This window comes from Sus scrofa, chromosome 14 (assembly GCF_000003025.6).
Source record: "Sus scrofa isolate TJ Tabasco breed Duroc chromosome 14, Sscrofa11.1, whole genome shotgun sequence".
Taxonomy (NCBI): domain Eukaryota; kingdom Metazoa; phylum Chordata; class Mammalia; order Artiodactyla; family Suidae; genus Sus; species Sus scrofa.
Window position 1 is genome coordinate 141,425,567 of NC_010456.5, and position 16,725 is coordinate 141,442,291.

Below are 16,725 nucleotides of genomic sequence, written 5' to 3' on the forward strand. Positions count from 1 at the left end.
TGGCCCTGCCTGGGGACACAGGTGGCAGGTTAGACGCAGGGGCTGTGTTGGCTGAGCTCCCCACGAGGAGGGGTCCTGACCCTCGTCTGCCCCCCTCAGTGCTGCCCAGGGCCTGGCCACGGCACCACGAGTTTCCCACTGGGCGCTGGGTGGCAGGAGAGCAGATGTGGGCTCTAGGAAGACAAGCAGGGCTCCTCAGAGGCCCGAGCTGGGGACCTGCAAACAGGCTTCATGGGGATTGGGGGGTGGCCAGGGCCGAGGTCATCCAGGTCAGCAGCAGTGGGTGAGTGAGCCTGGGCAGATGGGGAAGTGCCAGCTCCTGCTGTCCTCCTGGATGAGTGAGAGTCAAGGGGCCTCGAGGGGGCAAGGCTGGTGGCAGCTTCCTCCCAGCTACAGGAAATTGTTGTCTCAGGCTGGCCAGCCGGGTCCGGAGGACAGACGTCAGCCCCCCGGCAGCTTGGCTGCGCAGCTACAGGTCTCTCGCCTCCTGCCCAGCCCGTCCCCAGCCCCATGTCCGCCAGAATCCCCCTTGCGGGAGCCGGTCCTCCAGATGGCTCTGCGAGCCTCCAGGTCTCTAAACCCATTTAAAGACCAGTCTAGGGCTTTGGAGTGTGGCTGGGGTTTTAGCTTTTTATCTGCCCTGTAAGTGCCTCAGAACGTGGCCCTGAACGGGTCCACACCCTTGACGTTGATGGACCACCCAGCTGGTTGCTGAAACAAGCTGGGCCTTGGAGTGGAGACTGTATTTGGAGAACAGGAACCTTGGACTCTTATCGCTGCCCCTTTCAGCACCTGCTCCAGGTGGCAAGACCTTCCAGTGTTCATCCTGCAAAGATTTCAGGAGGCAGCAGAGCTCCAGGGTATGGGCTCTGGGACAGACGCTTGGGTTTAAACCCCGCCCTCTCACTGGCCACCTGTGCCTTGGACAGGACACTTGCCCCCTCCGTGCCTCCCAGGGTGGCAGCAGGACCGTCACCGGGTCACCGGGGGTGGGGTTGAGCTCCAAGGGCCACACCTGCCCTGGTTCCCCGGGGTGCCCAGGGATGCCATGCCTCAGGAGGGAGCCTGGTCAGACCCTGGTGGCGTGTGTCGGCTCCCAGTGTGGCCAGGGCCTGGGCAGAACGACCCCATGCTGCTCTATGGCTCCTCGTGACCCCGACCGCTGGTGTCTGCTCAGATCTGCCGCTGCCATGGGACTTGGAACAAACCTCTGTCCTTACCCAGCCCCTGCTTCTCCATCTTACCCGAGGGGTGGGAGTGGGCACTGCAGCAGGAACGGGAGTCCTTGTCACACAGACACCTGAAGACAGATGGCAAGGTCCCCACCCTGCACCTCAGTGTGCCAGTCGGCACACGGGCTCCCCAAAGCTGACACGAGCCTAGAGCTGCACACTGTCCCCCCAGTCAGATTCACTCACAGCGCCCACACCCCCACCGTACCCAGACCACAGGCCCCCCGAGCAGGCATCCACGCAGACACCACGCCCCGACACGCAGTGGTCCCCACGCACACCACATCTGCACGTGGACGGACACGGCTCTGACACAAGGAGAAAGCCCAAACGGCAGACACGCTCCCTTCATACAGATGCCAGTCAGGACACAGAACCTGCTACCGACAGCCCAGCCGGGCTCACTGCCCAGGGCTGGGGCTTGCCCTCGGATGCGGTCCCGGGCACCCTCAGCCCCACCTGTGCTGAGACAGATGGGTTTGTGTTTCAGCCCATCCCATGCTCTGCTCACCTGTCGTGGGGGGCCTGACGGTTCTCTGGGGCAGGGGCCTGGCAGACGTGGCTCCTGACTGGTCCTGTGGGCTCAGAGGGGGCCGGGGGGCGAGGCTGGGTCAGGCAGAAGCTAGATGGGAGCCCCCCCCAAGGTGTGTCGGGCCTCAGCTGAGCCCGGCTCTGGAGGCTGGGCCCTCGGATCTCCCCGTCCCAGGGCAGTCGAGTGCCCTGTGACCACCCAGGTGCAGCCCCACCCTGGGGGAGCTTGGAGGGAGTGAAATGAGCTGAGCTGGGCTGCACAGACGCCCTGCACACTAACGAGACCCCTCTGGTCGGATGCCCAGGACAGAAGCAGGCGCCTCCTGCAGCGTCCGTGTCTCACAGGAGCAGGAGTCAGGTTTTCTGGGGAAACGCACGAGGGATCCCGGTCGCCTTTGTGTGGGGAGAGGGGCCAGGGCGGGCAGCCGGGGGCCCACCCCACCCCACCCCCTCCCCAGGCCAGGAGTCTGCTTCTAAAGGAGAGCCAGGTCTTAAATGGGGAGCCTGCCTCCGCTCCCACCCCCTCCCTTTTCGGGGTGGGGAGGAGAGAGGAGAGAGGGAGGAGGGCCAGGCTCCTGGTCCCAGGGGCCAGAGCACAAGGCAGCCGAACCGCTGCGGCTCCTCCTGGGAGGCCCAGGCCTCTGCCCGGGGTTCACCCCTCCTGCGAACAGCTCTGTCAGCTAAAGGGGCTGGAATCCGAGCCCAGAGGGACACATCTGTCCTCCCCCACCATCCTCATGGGGCCAGAGCAGGTGTGATTGGGGTAAGACGTGGGTATTGGTGGGCACTCCCACCATCCAGTGGCTGCTTCCCCCCAGAGGGGGCCCAGGAAGAAACCACTGCCCACCCTTGGGCAGAGCCCGGGGTGTAGGAGTGGGCCAGGCCACGCCCGAACCCTGCTGTCCTGGGGGCTCCATGCTGCCCGCTCAGAGTGCTTGGGGCTGTGGCTCCGGGTCACCTTCCTCCCTTATCTCCCCTGGGAGAGTCACCGAGGTGGACAGAGCAACCCCTCAGGGAAGCACGAGGGGTGCAGGCACCAGGACCCACTGCCCATGGGGGTGGGGAGAGGCCGCCTGCCCCCCCCTGCCCCCGGTGTGTGGGGCGTGCTGGCCCAGGCCTCTCAGTCAGTCTCTGGGCTGAATCAGAGCAGCCCCCACAAGCTGCAGGGACAGCCGACCAGCCCCTCAGGGGTCCTGGCCCCTCTGCCCCGAAGTCCCATTATAGAGGCCTTTACTCATTGCCATTCAGCAGTGTCTGCCGGGTCCTTGCCGATCTCAGGCCAGGTCCTCAACTCCGGACACAGCAGCGGGCAGATAAGTTCCGCCGCGTGGAGCTCAGGTGTTGGAGGAAAGAGAAGACAGTCTAATGAACGGGCCACCTCAGGGCACATGGGATGGTGACCTCTGCCTGGTGCCACCGGGGAAGGGGGAACGTGGGGCAGGGGCTGTGGCCTCGGACTCCTGAAGGCCCAGGGGGCCTGGTGACGGCAGGACAGGGGTGCCAGGCGGAGAGGAGAGCAGCTGCAAAGGCGGGGCTGCCAAGGCCTCGGGGTGCTGGGGTGGGGGGAGCTGGGTTGGGGCACGGCCTGGGCTCTGAGGTCTGGGGCTGGGGTGGGGGGCGCTCTGCGCAGAGGAAGGGGCTGGGGGAAGAGCTCCTTGCCTGAGCTCCGAGGTGGGTGCTCATGCGTGGTCAGTACACGTGGCCTGGTGGGTCCTTGGTGCTTGGCTTTCTCTGGGGGGAAGTGCAGCTTCTGACCAGAGGAGGGGCCAGATGTGACTTTGCTTTAAAGGACCCAAGTGCAGAAGGTCTGGTTAGCGGTTGCTGTTGCGGGTTGTAGGCTATAGTCTAATGGTGACGGTGACGGGGCCCGGATGTCGCAGGCTGGATTCTAGGACCAAGCCAGTGGGATTGGCTGATGGATTGGACATGGGTGTGGAAGAGCCAGGGGCCCCAGGCTCTGGGATCAGAGGGACCTGAGGGGCTGTGCAGAAGTTAGAAGTCATTTTGGGGGTGCTAATTTAGAGGTGACAGGTGGGGGTGTGGCCGTGTGAGTCTGGACTCCAGGCTGGGCTGGAGGTGGAGGTGACGCGAGCCTTTGGGGTTCATCTGGGTAGGATGGCCCTTCATCATGAGGCCGAGGAGGGGCCCAAGGCCTGGGGCCTCCCATGGCTGAGGGTGTGGATGAGAAAGGAGCCTGGAGTGGGTGGGGCAGGGCGGGGCTGGGCTGGGCTGGGCAGGTGTGTGTGTGTGTGTGTGTGTGTGTGTGGAAGGAGTCAGCCGGGCCTCGGCCTTGCTTAGCTCAGTCCAGGGTGTTCTGAGGAGGCTGGAGCTGATCTGCTCAGGATGTAATTTTAAGGGACCCAGAATGCGGCCAGGTCTGATGACCCAGGGAGGACACTGGGACATGTTGATGGTGTGGGCGGTGTGTTCACTCTCAGTCCGAAAACTTACTTTCCTGCTGGGTCTGGACACGGGGGAGCAGCTCTGGGCTCCAGGGCAGGGCTGGCCTCCCTGTGGGCCTCTGTCTGCAGCACATGCTCTCAGCTCTGCCCGTGCCAACCAAGCAGCTCTGCAGAGAGGTGGCTAGGAGGTTTAGGGGACAGCCCCCCCGATCCGCTCAGGGCTTGCATGTCTTGGGGACGGATGACTCACTACTGAGCGCCCCCCCACTCCCGGAGCAGCACAGGCTGCAGAACTGCTGGGACCTAACGCTCGTTTGTCGGAGACTTTGGCCTGTGTTTGGGGTTTTCCTCTCGGGACACAGGCCTCCATGGACAGCCTTCCCGGCTCCTGCTCTCGGGCTCGTGGCTGCTGGTTCCCTGGCCTCTGGCTTCCCGGGCCCTCCCCCTACGCCGTCTCAGCCCCTCCCCTCTGACACCCCTTCACCCGGAACTTCACCTCCTGCCCAAGACAAAGGTCCTGCCCCTTCTTTTTTTTTGGTTTTTTGTTTTTTGGCTGTGCCCCCACCTGTGGAAATTCCCGTGCCAGGGGTTGAACCTGAGCCACAGCAATGACCAGACCAGATCCTTAACCCACTGTGCTGCAGGGGAGCTCCCGGCCTGTCTTGGGTCCCAGCCCCCGGCCCCACCTCGGAGCCGCAGGTTGGCACTCACCCTCCACTGCAGGGCCCCGTCTCCGTCCCCCCTCCCAGGAGGCCGTCTAAGGTCTGCACTTCCACCGGTTCTCAGAAAACAAGCCACGAGGCAAGGGCACAACTTCCTGCTTCTGCAGAGAGACCTGATCTTTATCCAGCTTCCTGGGGGCCTCCTGCTGACACTGGGGGGCTGACCTCCTCCAGGCTTCGCTGAGGTCTCCACCCAGGACCCACCAGCTTTGCCCCCCGGGCCTTCACCTTCACTCTCTTCAGGCTTCCAGCTGCAGGGCAGAAACCCCCAGCCCCGCGGGCTTCCCCTGCTTTTGCCCCTCGGTGGCCAACAATCTCACTTTCTCACACTGCTAGTGCCAGCTGGGCAGGGAGGCCTTCCGGACCCCAGCCTAGACCAGCCCTTGGAGGCACCCCTCCAGCCCTAGGCTCTGCTTGCTGCTTCTGCCCGCGCTGCCCAGCCAGGACCTGGACGGCTCATCTACATGGGGCCACTAGTCCTGCCAGTGGTTGGCCTGGAAGGCTATTCCCACCCCTTTGGATTGCCCTGGAAATTTCCGAGTCATTTTGTCAAGTCCAGTCCTCCTCCTCCGACAGTGTAATCTGGGAATTTTTGTGTCTTTGCAAGACTGTCTTCCAGCTCGTGAACTTGGTGCATTTCCTTCCTGCCTTAGACGCTCCTTCAGTGTCACTAAGTTTTCTGCATAAACGTTTCTACCTCTTCCATTAGAGTAATTCCTAGATATTTCATATGTATACTTTTCGCTTTTAGAAAACACAGCCACTTAAAATAATTCACTTTCTGTTTATCCTCACAACAGAAACGAGTGACTTATCCGATTAGTTATCTCGCTAGACGTTCTTCTGAGTTCTACTAACCTATCTGTAGATTCTTCTGGATTTTTAACATTCCTGGTGGCCTGTGGTGTGCGCATGACAGCTTGCTCTTTGTTTCCAACCCCTACGTAACTTACTGCGCCGGTCAAGACCTTCGGGCAGAGGTGGTCCGAAGTGGTGAGTAGCCCTGGACTGTTTCTGATTACAGAAAGTAGGACATTGGCTGTGAGCTGTGTTCTGATGACACTTGTTATCAGATTAAAGAAATGCCTTCCTGCTTCTGGTTTGCAAAGACTCACCTGATTTGCTCAGCATCATAAGTGGAAATTGAATGTTATGTACAATTTTTTGGCACCTCTGAGGTTGATGGTATAACTTTTCTCCCTTAGCATTTCCATGGGACACATTAGTGATTTTCTAATGTTAGGCCAACTTTGCTCCCCTGGAGAAAAGCCGGTGGTGGGGGGGCACCTTCGGTGTGTTTTGCACACACGGCTGATTCCATTGGTCTGGACCTGGGATTTTCTCTGCTGGAGCTTTTCCTTTCTTTAAAACCTGCATTATAGGGATTCCCCGGTGGTTAAGAATTTGGTATTGTTACTGCTCTGGCATGAGTTCAATCCCTGGCCTGGGAACTTCCGCAGCCCATGGGCCAAAACCAAACTAAAACACAACAAAGCCCTCCAGCATTATTAAGGTGTCACTGACATGCACTGAATAGCACATATTTAAAGCACACAGTTTGGGGAGCTCCTGTGGTGGCTTAGCAGTAATGAACCTGTATCCACGGGGATGAGGGTTTGCTCAGTGGGTTAAGGATCTGCCATGAGCTTTGGTGTAGGCTGCAGACGCCGCTGTGGCTGTGGTGTAGGCTGGCAGCTGAAGCTCCGATTCAACCCCTGAGAACTTCCCTGTGCCACAGGTGCGGCCCTAAAAAGACCACTCGCCCCCCAAACACAAAGTGTACAGTTTGGTCAGATGTGACATAGTCCCCACCCATGGACCAGCACCACAACCAAGAGAACCTGAATTTCCACCTGCCTGGAGGCCGCCCCCCCACCCCCCCCCCCGCCCCGTCCCTCCCCTCCTGGCAGCCCTGACCGGCTTTCTGTCCCTGTCGGTCAGTTGTGTGTAAAAGAATCGTGGGCTGACTTCGTTGAGCAGCGTTTAGAGATGGTCTCTGTGGCCGAGCACGTCGCCCATTTATCCCATTGTGCGGATTCGCCACGACTGATTTGCTTGCCTGTGGCCGGCCGTCCCGGTTGCTCGAGTATTTGTCCATCGTGAAGAATGCAGCTGTGAACATGCATGCAGAAGACTTTGTGTGCACCGTCTTCGATTCCTCCTGGGTAACGACCTAGCGGGGAGCTGCCGGATCGCGTGGTGCCGTGTAACTCCCCGGAGGATGTAGACGTGGGCTCCCGTCCCGTCCCGCCACGTTCTCTCTGACACCTGTCAGTCCTTCAGTTTCAGTTCTGACAGGTGTGTGGGGGCTGCTTTGCTATTTTAATTTGCAATTCCCCAGAGAGTTTTTTGCTGTCCACATTTCTTAGGTGAAGTTCAAATAATTGCCTATTATATGATAATATAGTTTTCATATTGTCAGAATAACAGGGAAGAAATATGTGGTTACCACGACGGATGCAGAAATCCATGTGACAAATTCCAAGATTTAACTATGCCGAGTCCCAGATTTGTGCGAACATTCGAGGGACCTTTAATGTCAACAGAAAAATCTTGAAAGAAAAACAAAAAAAGTTTGATTTCGGATTCATTTTACAGCTGCAGTGAGCAGTGACAGTGTGGGATTGCTGTAAGGAGAGAGAAGCAGATGAGCGGAACAGATGGAAGGCCCAGAAATCAACCCACACAAGGCACGCAGTTGAGTCCAGTGAGAGTGAAAGGCATTTCACCAGGAAAGGGACAACTCGGGACAACAGATACCAACCTGGAGAAACAAACTCCCTGGCATCTCCTTCGCACCACACAGAAAAAGAACTTAGGGGTGGTCCTAGACCCAAGTGTGGAGGCTGAAACTATAACATATACAAAAAAAAAAAACCCAACAAACCCACATGGGAACATATTTTTACAACCTCAGGAAGACAGTTTTCCTAAAGAGAACACAAAAAGGAAAACATTGATAAATTGAACTCCATAAAAGTTAAGACCTCTGTCATCAAAATCCACCAAAACGAAAAAGCAAGCCTGAGACTGGGAGGAAATGACCAAGAACGTGCCCAGAAGATCTGAAGTGTTCCTGCCAATGAGTAATGAAAGACAAGAGAACAACAGCAGCAAAGACGGGCAACTCCAACAGGTGATTCCTGCGGATCGATGAATGGAAAACAAGCACATCAAAGCTGCTCAACGTCATTTGCATCCAGAGGCTGCAAATTAAACCGGCAGGGACCTAGTGTTCCACCCACGCAAGAGTGGATGGACTGAAAAGCCCCACAAGGCCAGGTGCTGCTGAGGACGGGGAGGACGGCTCCCTGTAACACTGATGATGAGAAGGCAAAATGGTCCAGGCCTTCGGGAAACCAAACTATTGCATTTGGAATGGGTAAGCAATGAGCTCCTGCTCTATAGCCCTGGGAACTGTACCTAGTCACTGGTGATGCAGCGTGATGGAGGATAATGTGAGAAAAAGAATGTGTATATATGCATGTGCGACTGGGTCACTTTCCTGTACAGTAGAAAATTGACAGAATACTGTAAACCAACTATAATGGAAGAAATGAAAATCATTTAGAAAAATTAAGTTAAAGATATCTATGACCCAACAATGGGTATTTCCCCAAGAGCAATGAAATGTGTGTCCACAAAAAGACCATACAAAAATGTTCACAGGAGCTTTGTTTCTAGTAACCCCAAACTGTAACAACAGGAAACAGCCACTTGTACCGTCCTCAGAGCCCCTTCAGACTTCTCTGGTTGTACATGTGCTCGCTTGTGTGTCTGTGTAGCTCACAACTTTCTCTCGCCTGTAGCTTCATGTAGCCACCACCACGATCAGGCTATTGACTGAATCATCACAAGACTCCCTGGTGCTCCCCTTACAGGCACACCCCTTCACCCCCATATACCCGAACCCCGGGAAAGCATTCATCTCTTCTCCATCTTGATAATCAAACGTTACGTCAACAATGTTAGGTAAGTGGAATCATGCTGTGTGTACCCTTTTGAGACTGGCTTTCGATTCAGTGTCATTTCTTTGAGGTCTGTCCAAGTTGCATCCACCAACCGCTCACTCCTTTTACTGCTGAGTCCTCCTCTGTCGTGTGGATGTGCCCCAGGTTATGTAAACATTTACCCATTGAAGTACGTTTAAGTAGTTTCCGGTCTCTGGCTACTAGGAGTAGAGCTGCTGTGAGCACGGGGGAACAAATCACTGAAAAAAAAAAAATGTTTTCACGTCCCTGGGATCAAGGTCCAAGAGTGCAGCTGCTGAGTCATGTGGTAAGTCTCGGTTTAAGTGAGTTCACATGTGGCTGTGGCCGTACCAGAGACATTCCCCCCAGCAACGCATGAGTGACTCACTTGTTTTTGACCTCCTTGCCAGAATTTGGTATTATCACTAATTTCTTCAAATGTTTAACTAGGTCTTAAAAAGAACTAACAATCTGGTAGTTCTGTGGTGAGAGCTTGCTGTATGTTCCGTTTACACTTAGCTGATGGCTCATGACGTTGGACACCTTTTCATAGCTCTACCTGACAGCTGTGCAGCTTCCTCGGTGACACGACCCTGAGTGTCCACTTTTTAACTGAATATTTTAAAATGTTGTCTTTTCAGAGTTTTTAAGAAATGTACTCTGAATGTAAGTCCTGCCTTTTTAAATTTTTATTTTTTATCCAAGTGCAGTTGATGGACAGTGTTGTGTTAGTTTCAGGTTTACAGCAAAGTGATTCCGTTATACATATACTCATATATAGTCTTTTTCAGATTCTTTCGAATATGTGATTCGCTAGTATTTTCACCCAGTGTGTAAGCTTTTCATAGTACTTTCACAAAGCAAAGGTTTTTAATTTTTACAAGGTCCATTTTACCATTTTTTAGTGGAATTTTGCTTTTGGTGTCAAATCTACGAATAATTTGCCTTTTCTTAGGTCCCACAGAATTTATTCTATTTTTTCTACTAGAGGTTTTATAGTTTCACATTTTATACACAAGTGCATGATCCTTTTGGAGTTCATTTTTAAAATAAGGTATGAAATTTATTTACTTACTTTTTGTCTTTTTAGGGCCACGCCTGAGTATATGGCAGTTCTCAGGCAAGGGGGCGAATTGGAGCTGCAGCTGCTGCCCTACGCCACTGCCACAGCAACAGAGGATCTGAGCCACGTCTGTGACCTACACCACAGCTCGTGGCAACGCTGGATCCTTAACACACTGAGTGAGGCCAGGGATGGAGCCCGTGTCCTCATCCTAGCCATATTTGTTACCATGCAGACACAAGCTTATTCACTCAATTTCGTTCTCCCGCCTGCATATCCAATTATTTCAGCACCATTTACTCAACAGTTTATACCTCTTTCATTTAATTGCCCTTTTTTCCCCAAAAAGTAATTGGGCGTGTTTGTATGTATGCTTCTGGTTTCTCCATCCTGCCCCATTCTTATCACTCTGCAATAATTCCTACCATTGGGAACAGTGAGTCTTCTCTCTTCTCCCAGCTCCCAAACATAAGGCTATTTCTAGCATCTTTACTTTCCCATATAAATTTTACAATAGGTTTGTCTGTTTCTACCAAACAACCTTGCTGAGATTTGGCTAGGAATTGCCTTCAACATACACATCAATTTAGGGAGAACTGACGTATTTACTGGGTTGAGTCTTCCAACCCATGAACATATGAGAGAGAATTTGTTTCTTTTTTTGTCTTTTCCAGGGCTGCACCCACAGCATATGGAGATTCCCAGGCTAGGGGTCGAATCGGAACTGTTGTTGCTGGCCTACTCCAGAGTCACAGAAACGCCAGATCTGAGCTGCGTCTGCGACCTACACCACAGTTCACAGCAAGGATGGATCCTTAATCCACTGACCAAGGCCAGGGATTGAACCCGTAACCTCATGGTTCCTAGTCGGATTCGTTAACCACTGAGCCATGAAGGGAACTCCGAGAATTTGTTTCTTTCGTCAACATTTGGTAATTCTCACTAGACATACCCTGGGTATATTTTCTTAGATTTAAGCCTAAGGGTTTCATTTTCATTGGAGAAATTGTAAGTTATTTTGCATTTTTATTTTGGGTTCCACCTGTTCATTGTTAGTATGGAGAAATGCCATTGACTCTTGTTTTTTGATTTTGTGTCCTGTAACCTTACTGAATTCACTTTGTTCTAGGAGTTTTCTTTTTGTAGACTTCTTGGATTTTCTACATAGGCAATTGTGTCATTTGTAAATAGAAACATTTTAAAATTTCTTCCTTTTGGAGTTCCCACTCTGGCTCAGCGGTAATGAACCCAACCAGTGTCCGTGAGGATGCATGTTTGATCCTTGGCCCCACTAAATGGGTTGAGGATCTGGTGTTGTCATGAGCTGCAGTGTAGGTCGCAGATGCAGCTTGGAGCTGGCATTGCTGTGGCTGTAGTGTAGACCAGCAGCTGCAGCTCCGATTCCATATACCACAGGTGCAGCCCTAAAAATAAAATTTTTTTTCCTTCCTTTCCAATGAGCAAGGTTTTATTTCTGTTTGTTGTCTTATCGGGATGGCTAGACCTTCTGCTACCTGCCGAGCAAGGGCGATGAGAAGGAACAGGCTGTACTGTTGTTCCTTACCTAGCAGGAGAATATTCGGTTGTTCACCGTTGAATCTGACGTTAATTGTAGGTGTTTTGCAGTTGCCTTTTGTGAGACTGAGTAAATTCACCTCTATTCCCAGTTTTCTAAGAATTTTTTACTTACTGTGGGTGGAGTGTGAATTTTGTCATATGCTTTTTCTGCATTACTTGATATGATCGTATAACTTGTCTTCTCAGCCGTGGTGGGTGGATTACAGTGACCGGCTTTCAAATATTGAACCAGCCTTTCGTGCTTATGATAATTCCCCTCAGTTATAGTATATCACTCTTTTTATATATTGGATTCTGTTTGATAAAATTGTGTTGAAGATTTTGCGTCTAATTTACTGGAAATACTGGTCTGCAGTTTGCTGTCTCTGTTTAGGAGCAGGGTAATCCCAGTCTTGTAAGTTGGGAAGTGTTCCATCTTTTTTTAATCTTCTTGAAGCAATGGTGTGGAATTGGTGTATTCTTTTGTAAATTTTTGGTGAAATTCTCTTTGGAAGCATCGGGCCTAGAGATTGCTTTTTCAGCAGTATTTAGACTTTGTTTTTTAGAATAGCTTTGCATTTACACACAAATGGAGAAAGTAGTACAGTGGGTCATCAGACAGCCCGCAGCCAGTTTTCTCATCCATAGCATCTTACATTAGTGTGCTGTATTTGCTACAATTAATGGACTGGTGTTAGTTAATATAGCATGGAAACTGAAGTCCATGGTTTATTTGGATTTCCTTAGTTTCTCCCCAAGGTCCTGTTTTTTGTGTCCCAGGATCCCATCAAGGACACCACAAGACCTGTCGTTGGCCTGTCTCCTTAGGCTCCTCCTGGCTGTGAGGGTTTCTGACGACCTTGGTTTTGATGACTGTGACCCTCGCGAAGAGTGTTGCAGGATGCTCTTTACTGGAATTTGTCTGACCTTTTTCTCATTGGATTGTGCCTATGGGTTTGGGGAGGGAAATGACACAGGTAGAGCCCTCTTCCCATCACAGGATGTCAAGGGCCCGTACTCTCGGCGTGACATCAACAGTGGTTGATGCTGACTTTGATGACCTGGCTGCTGCTGTGTTTTCAGGCTTCTCCATCGTCAGGTTCCTCTTTCTCCCTGGTCTGCATCGCACTCTTTGGAAGGAGGACACTATGTGTGGCTCACACTCAAGGGGTGGGGGGTTATGCGCTCCTTCCTTGAAAGCAGAGTATCTACGTGACGTATTTGGAAGTCTGCATGGGAAATTTGTGTCTTCTCCCCATTTGATTTATTTATTATTGATTGGTTTATTCACTTTTTATTATTCCTGGCCCAGGAAAGTTTACTTTACACTTTGGGCTGTAGTTCAGTATTGCTTTATTTATTTTGCTGCTCATATCGTTCCAGCCTTGGCCCTTGGGAGCCAGCTGAGAGTTTGCCTGGGCGTGCCTCTGGCATACTGCCTCTGATGTTTCTGTTGCTGCTGGTATTTTTTGGATCACGTCTTCATTTTTAGCACTACAAGATGCTCACAGCTCATCTTGCAGTTTTTTCTACCCCAGTTTTAGAATCAGCCATTTCTCTAAGGAGCGCTACGAGCATTGGGGTGCATGTATCTTTTCTAATTAGTGTTTTACTTTTTTCTGGGTAGATGCCCGGGAGTGGAATTTCTGGATCACACGGTAGTTTTATTTTCACTTTTTTGAGGAACCTCCATACTCTTTTCCATGGTGGGTCCCCCAATCTCCATTCCCACCAACAGTGTGCAAGGGTTCCCTTCTCCATATCCTCTCCAACATTTGCTACTATGGTAGACTTTTTGATAGCCATTCAAACATGTGTGAGTGATACCTCATTGTTTTGAATTTCATTTCTCTAATAATTAGCTGAGCATCTTTTCATGCACCTGTTGACTACCTGTATATCTTCTTTGGAAAAAAATGTCTATTCAGGTCCTCTGCCCATTTTTTGATTGGGTTGTTTGTTTTTTTTGATATTGAATTATATGACCTGCATATATATTTTGTTGGTCCTATCATTTGCAAATATTTTATCCCATTGCATAGATTGTCTTTTCTTTCGTCTATGGTGTCCTTTGCTGTGCCAAAGCCTTTAAGTTTAACTCGGTTCCATTTATTTATTTTTGCTTTTCTTTAGCCTTAGGAGACAGATCTAAAAAATGCATTGCAATGATTTACGTAGAGTGCTCTGCCTTTATTCTCTTCTAGGAGTTTTATGGTTTCAGATCTCACCTGTAGGTATTTATTTATTTATTGTCTTTTTAGGGATGCACCCATGGCATATAGAAGTTTTTGTGTCAATGGGACCTGGCTGGCCTACACCACAGCCTACACCACAGCCACAGCAATGTGGGATCCGAGCTGTGTCTGTGACCTACACTGCAGCTCATGGCAATGCTGGATCCTAAACCCACTGAGTGAGGTCAGGAATAAAACCTGCATCCTCATGGATACTATTCGAGTTTGTCACTGCTGAGCTACAATGGGGACTCCTCACATGTAGGTCTTTAATCTATTTTGAGTTTATTTTGTAAATCGTATGAGGAAATATCCTGATCTCATTGTTTTACATGTAGCCGACCAGTTTCCCCAGCACCACTTGGAGTTAAAGAGACTGTCTATTTTCCATTGTATATTCTTACCTCCTTTGTAATAGATTAACTGACCATAGGTATGCAGTTTTATTTTGGGGATTTCTATTCTGTTCTGTTGATCTACATGTCTGTTTTTATGCTAGTACCCTGCTGTTTTGATTTCTTTAACTTTGTAGTATAGTCTGAATCCTGGGAGGGTGATACTTCCAGCTTCATTCTTTTTTCTCAAGATTTGGCAATTTAGGGTCTTTTGTGGTTCCATATGAATTTTAGGATAATTTGTTCCAGTTCTGTGAAAAATGTCTTGGGTGTTTTGATTGAAATTGCATTAATTCTGTAGATTGCTTTGGGTAGTATGGCAGTTTTAGCAACATTAATTATTTGAATCCAAGAGCCTGGAATTTATTTCATTTCTTTGCATCATCTTCAGTTTTTTTTCAACAATGTTTTATAGTTTTCAGTGTATAGGCCTCTTACCTCCTTAGCTAAGTTTACTCCTAGATATTTTATCCTTTTTAATCAGTTTTTTTTTTGTTTGCACCCCTGGCATATGGAAGTTCCCTGGCTAGGGATGAAATCCAAGCCTCAGCTGCAATCCATGCCACAGCTGTGGCAACACTAGGTCCTTAACCTGCTGTGCCACCACAGGAATTCATTTAATGAGATTTTAAATGGTATTAAAAAACCTTTCTCTTTCTGTTATTTTTTTATTAGTGTATAGAAATGCAGCATATTTCTTTATGATCATCTTGTTTCTTACAACTTGGTTGAATTCATTTATTAGTTCTAATAGTTTTGGGGTGGAGACTTTAGAGTTTTCTATATAAAGTATCTTGTCATATGCAAATAGTGGCAGTTTTATTTCTTCCCTTCCAATGAGTATGGTTTTATTTCTTTTTCTTGTCTTACTGCTATGTTTAAGACTCTAATGCTACATCAAATAGAAGTGGCAAGAGTGGGCATCTTTGTGTTTGTGAATTTAGAGGAAAGGCTTTCAACTTTTAATCATTGAATATAATGTTGGCTGTGGGTTTGTTATTAATAGTCTTTACTATGTTGAGCTATATTCCCACTTTGATGAGAATTTTTATCATGAATGGCTGTTGAGTTTTATCAAATGTTCTTTGGGTGTCTATTGAGATGATCGTGTGATCTTTATCCTTCTTTTTGTTAAGGTAGTATATGTCACTGATTGATTTGAGAGTGTTGAACCATCCTTGTGTCCCTGGAATAAATCCAACCTGATCATGATATATAATCATTTTTATATATTGTTGGTTTCAGTCGGCTAATATTTTGTTGAGGGTTTTTGCATCTATGGTCATCAAAGATATTGACCTGCAGTTTTATTTTTTTGTAGTGTCTTTGTCTAGTTTTGGTATGAAGGTAATGGTGGCCTTGTGGGATCAATTTGGGAATGTCCCAATCTCTTCAGTTTTCAGAGTAGTTTGATAAGGGTAGGTATTATTTCTTATCTATATGTTTGGTAGAATTCCCCTGTGAAGCTGTCTGGTCCTGGACATTGATTTTCTCGGATTTTTGTTTTGTTTTGTTTTTAATAACAAATTTGATTTCATTGCTAGTTAGCAGTCTATTCAAATTGTTTCTTTATTCAGTCTTGGCAGATTATATGCCTCTAGAAATTTGTTCATTTCTTCTAGGTTGTCCAATTTTTTGGCATAAAATGGTTTGTAGTATTCTCTTATGAGTTTTTGTATCTCATAAAAAACTGGTTTTTATTTCTTGTCTTTCATTTCTTATTTGTTTATTTATTTAAAATTAAAAATTTTTTTCTTGTTTATTTGGCTCCTCCTCTCTTCTTGGTGAGTCTGACCTTACTTTTGTCAATTTTTTTTTATCTTTTCAAAAACTAGTTCTTGGTTTCACTGATCTTTTTCTATTTTTTGATGTCCATTTTACTTATTTCCTCCTTGATCTTTATTATTTCCTTCCTCCTGTTGACTTGGGATTTGTTCTTATTTTTCTTTTCTTTTTTTGTCTTTTTTTTTGCCATTTCTTGGGCTGCTCCTGTGGCATATGGAGGTTCCCAGGCTAGGGGTCGAATTGGAGCTGTAGCTGCCAACCTACATCACAGCCACAGCAACACAGGATCCGAGCCACATCTGCAACTTACTTCACAGCTCACGGCAATGCCGGATCCTTAACCTACTGAGCAAGGCCAGGGATCGAACCCACAACCTCATGGTTCCTAGTTGGATTTGTTAACCATTGCGCCACGACGGGAACTCCTGCTCTTATTTTTCTATCTCTTTTAGTTGGTAGGTTAGGTTGCTTATTTGAAGTTTTCTTTGTTTCTTGAGGAAGGCTTGTATTAATATAAACATCCCTTTTGGAACTGCTTTTGCTGCATCTTATAGACTTTGGAGTGATGTGTTTCCATTTCATTTGTCTCTAGGGATTTTTTGATTTCCTCTTTGATTTCTTTTTGACATATTGCTTTTTCAGTAGCATGTTGTTTATACTTGTTTGTTCTTTTCCCATTTTCTTTCTGTAGCTGATTTCTAGGTTCATACAGTTGTGGTCAGAAAAAATACTTGATTACATTAGTATCTTTCTCACAGGCTTGGTTTTATAGGAGGCTTCTGCCAGTTTCCGTTGAGAATTCTTCCACATATAGATGTATTTTTGATATGTTC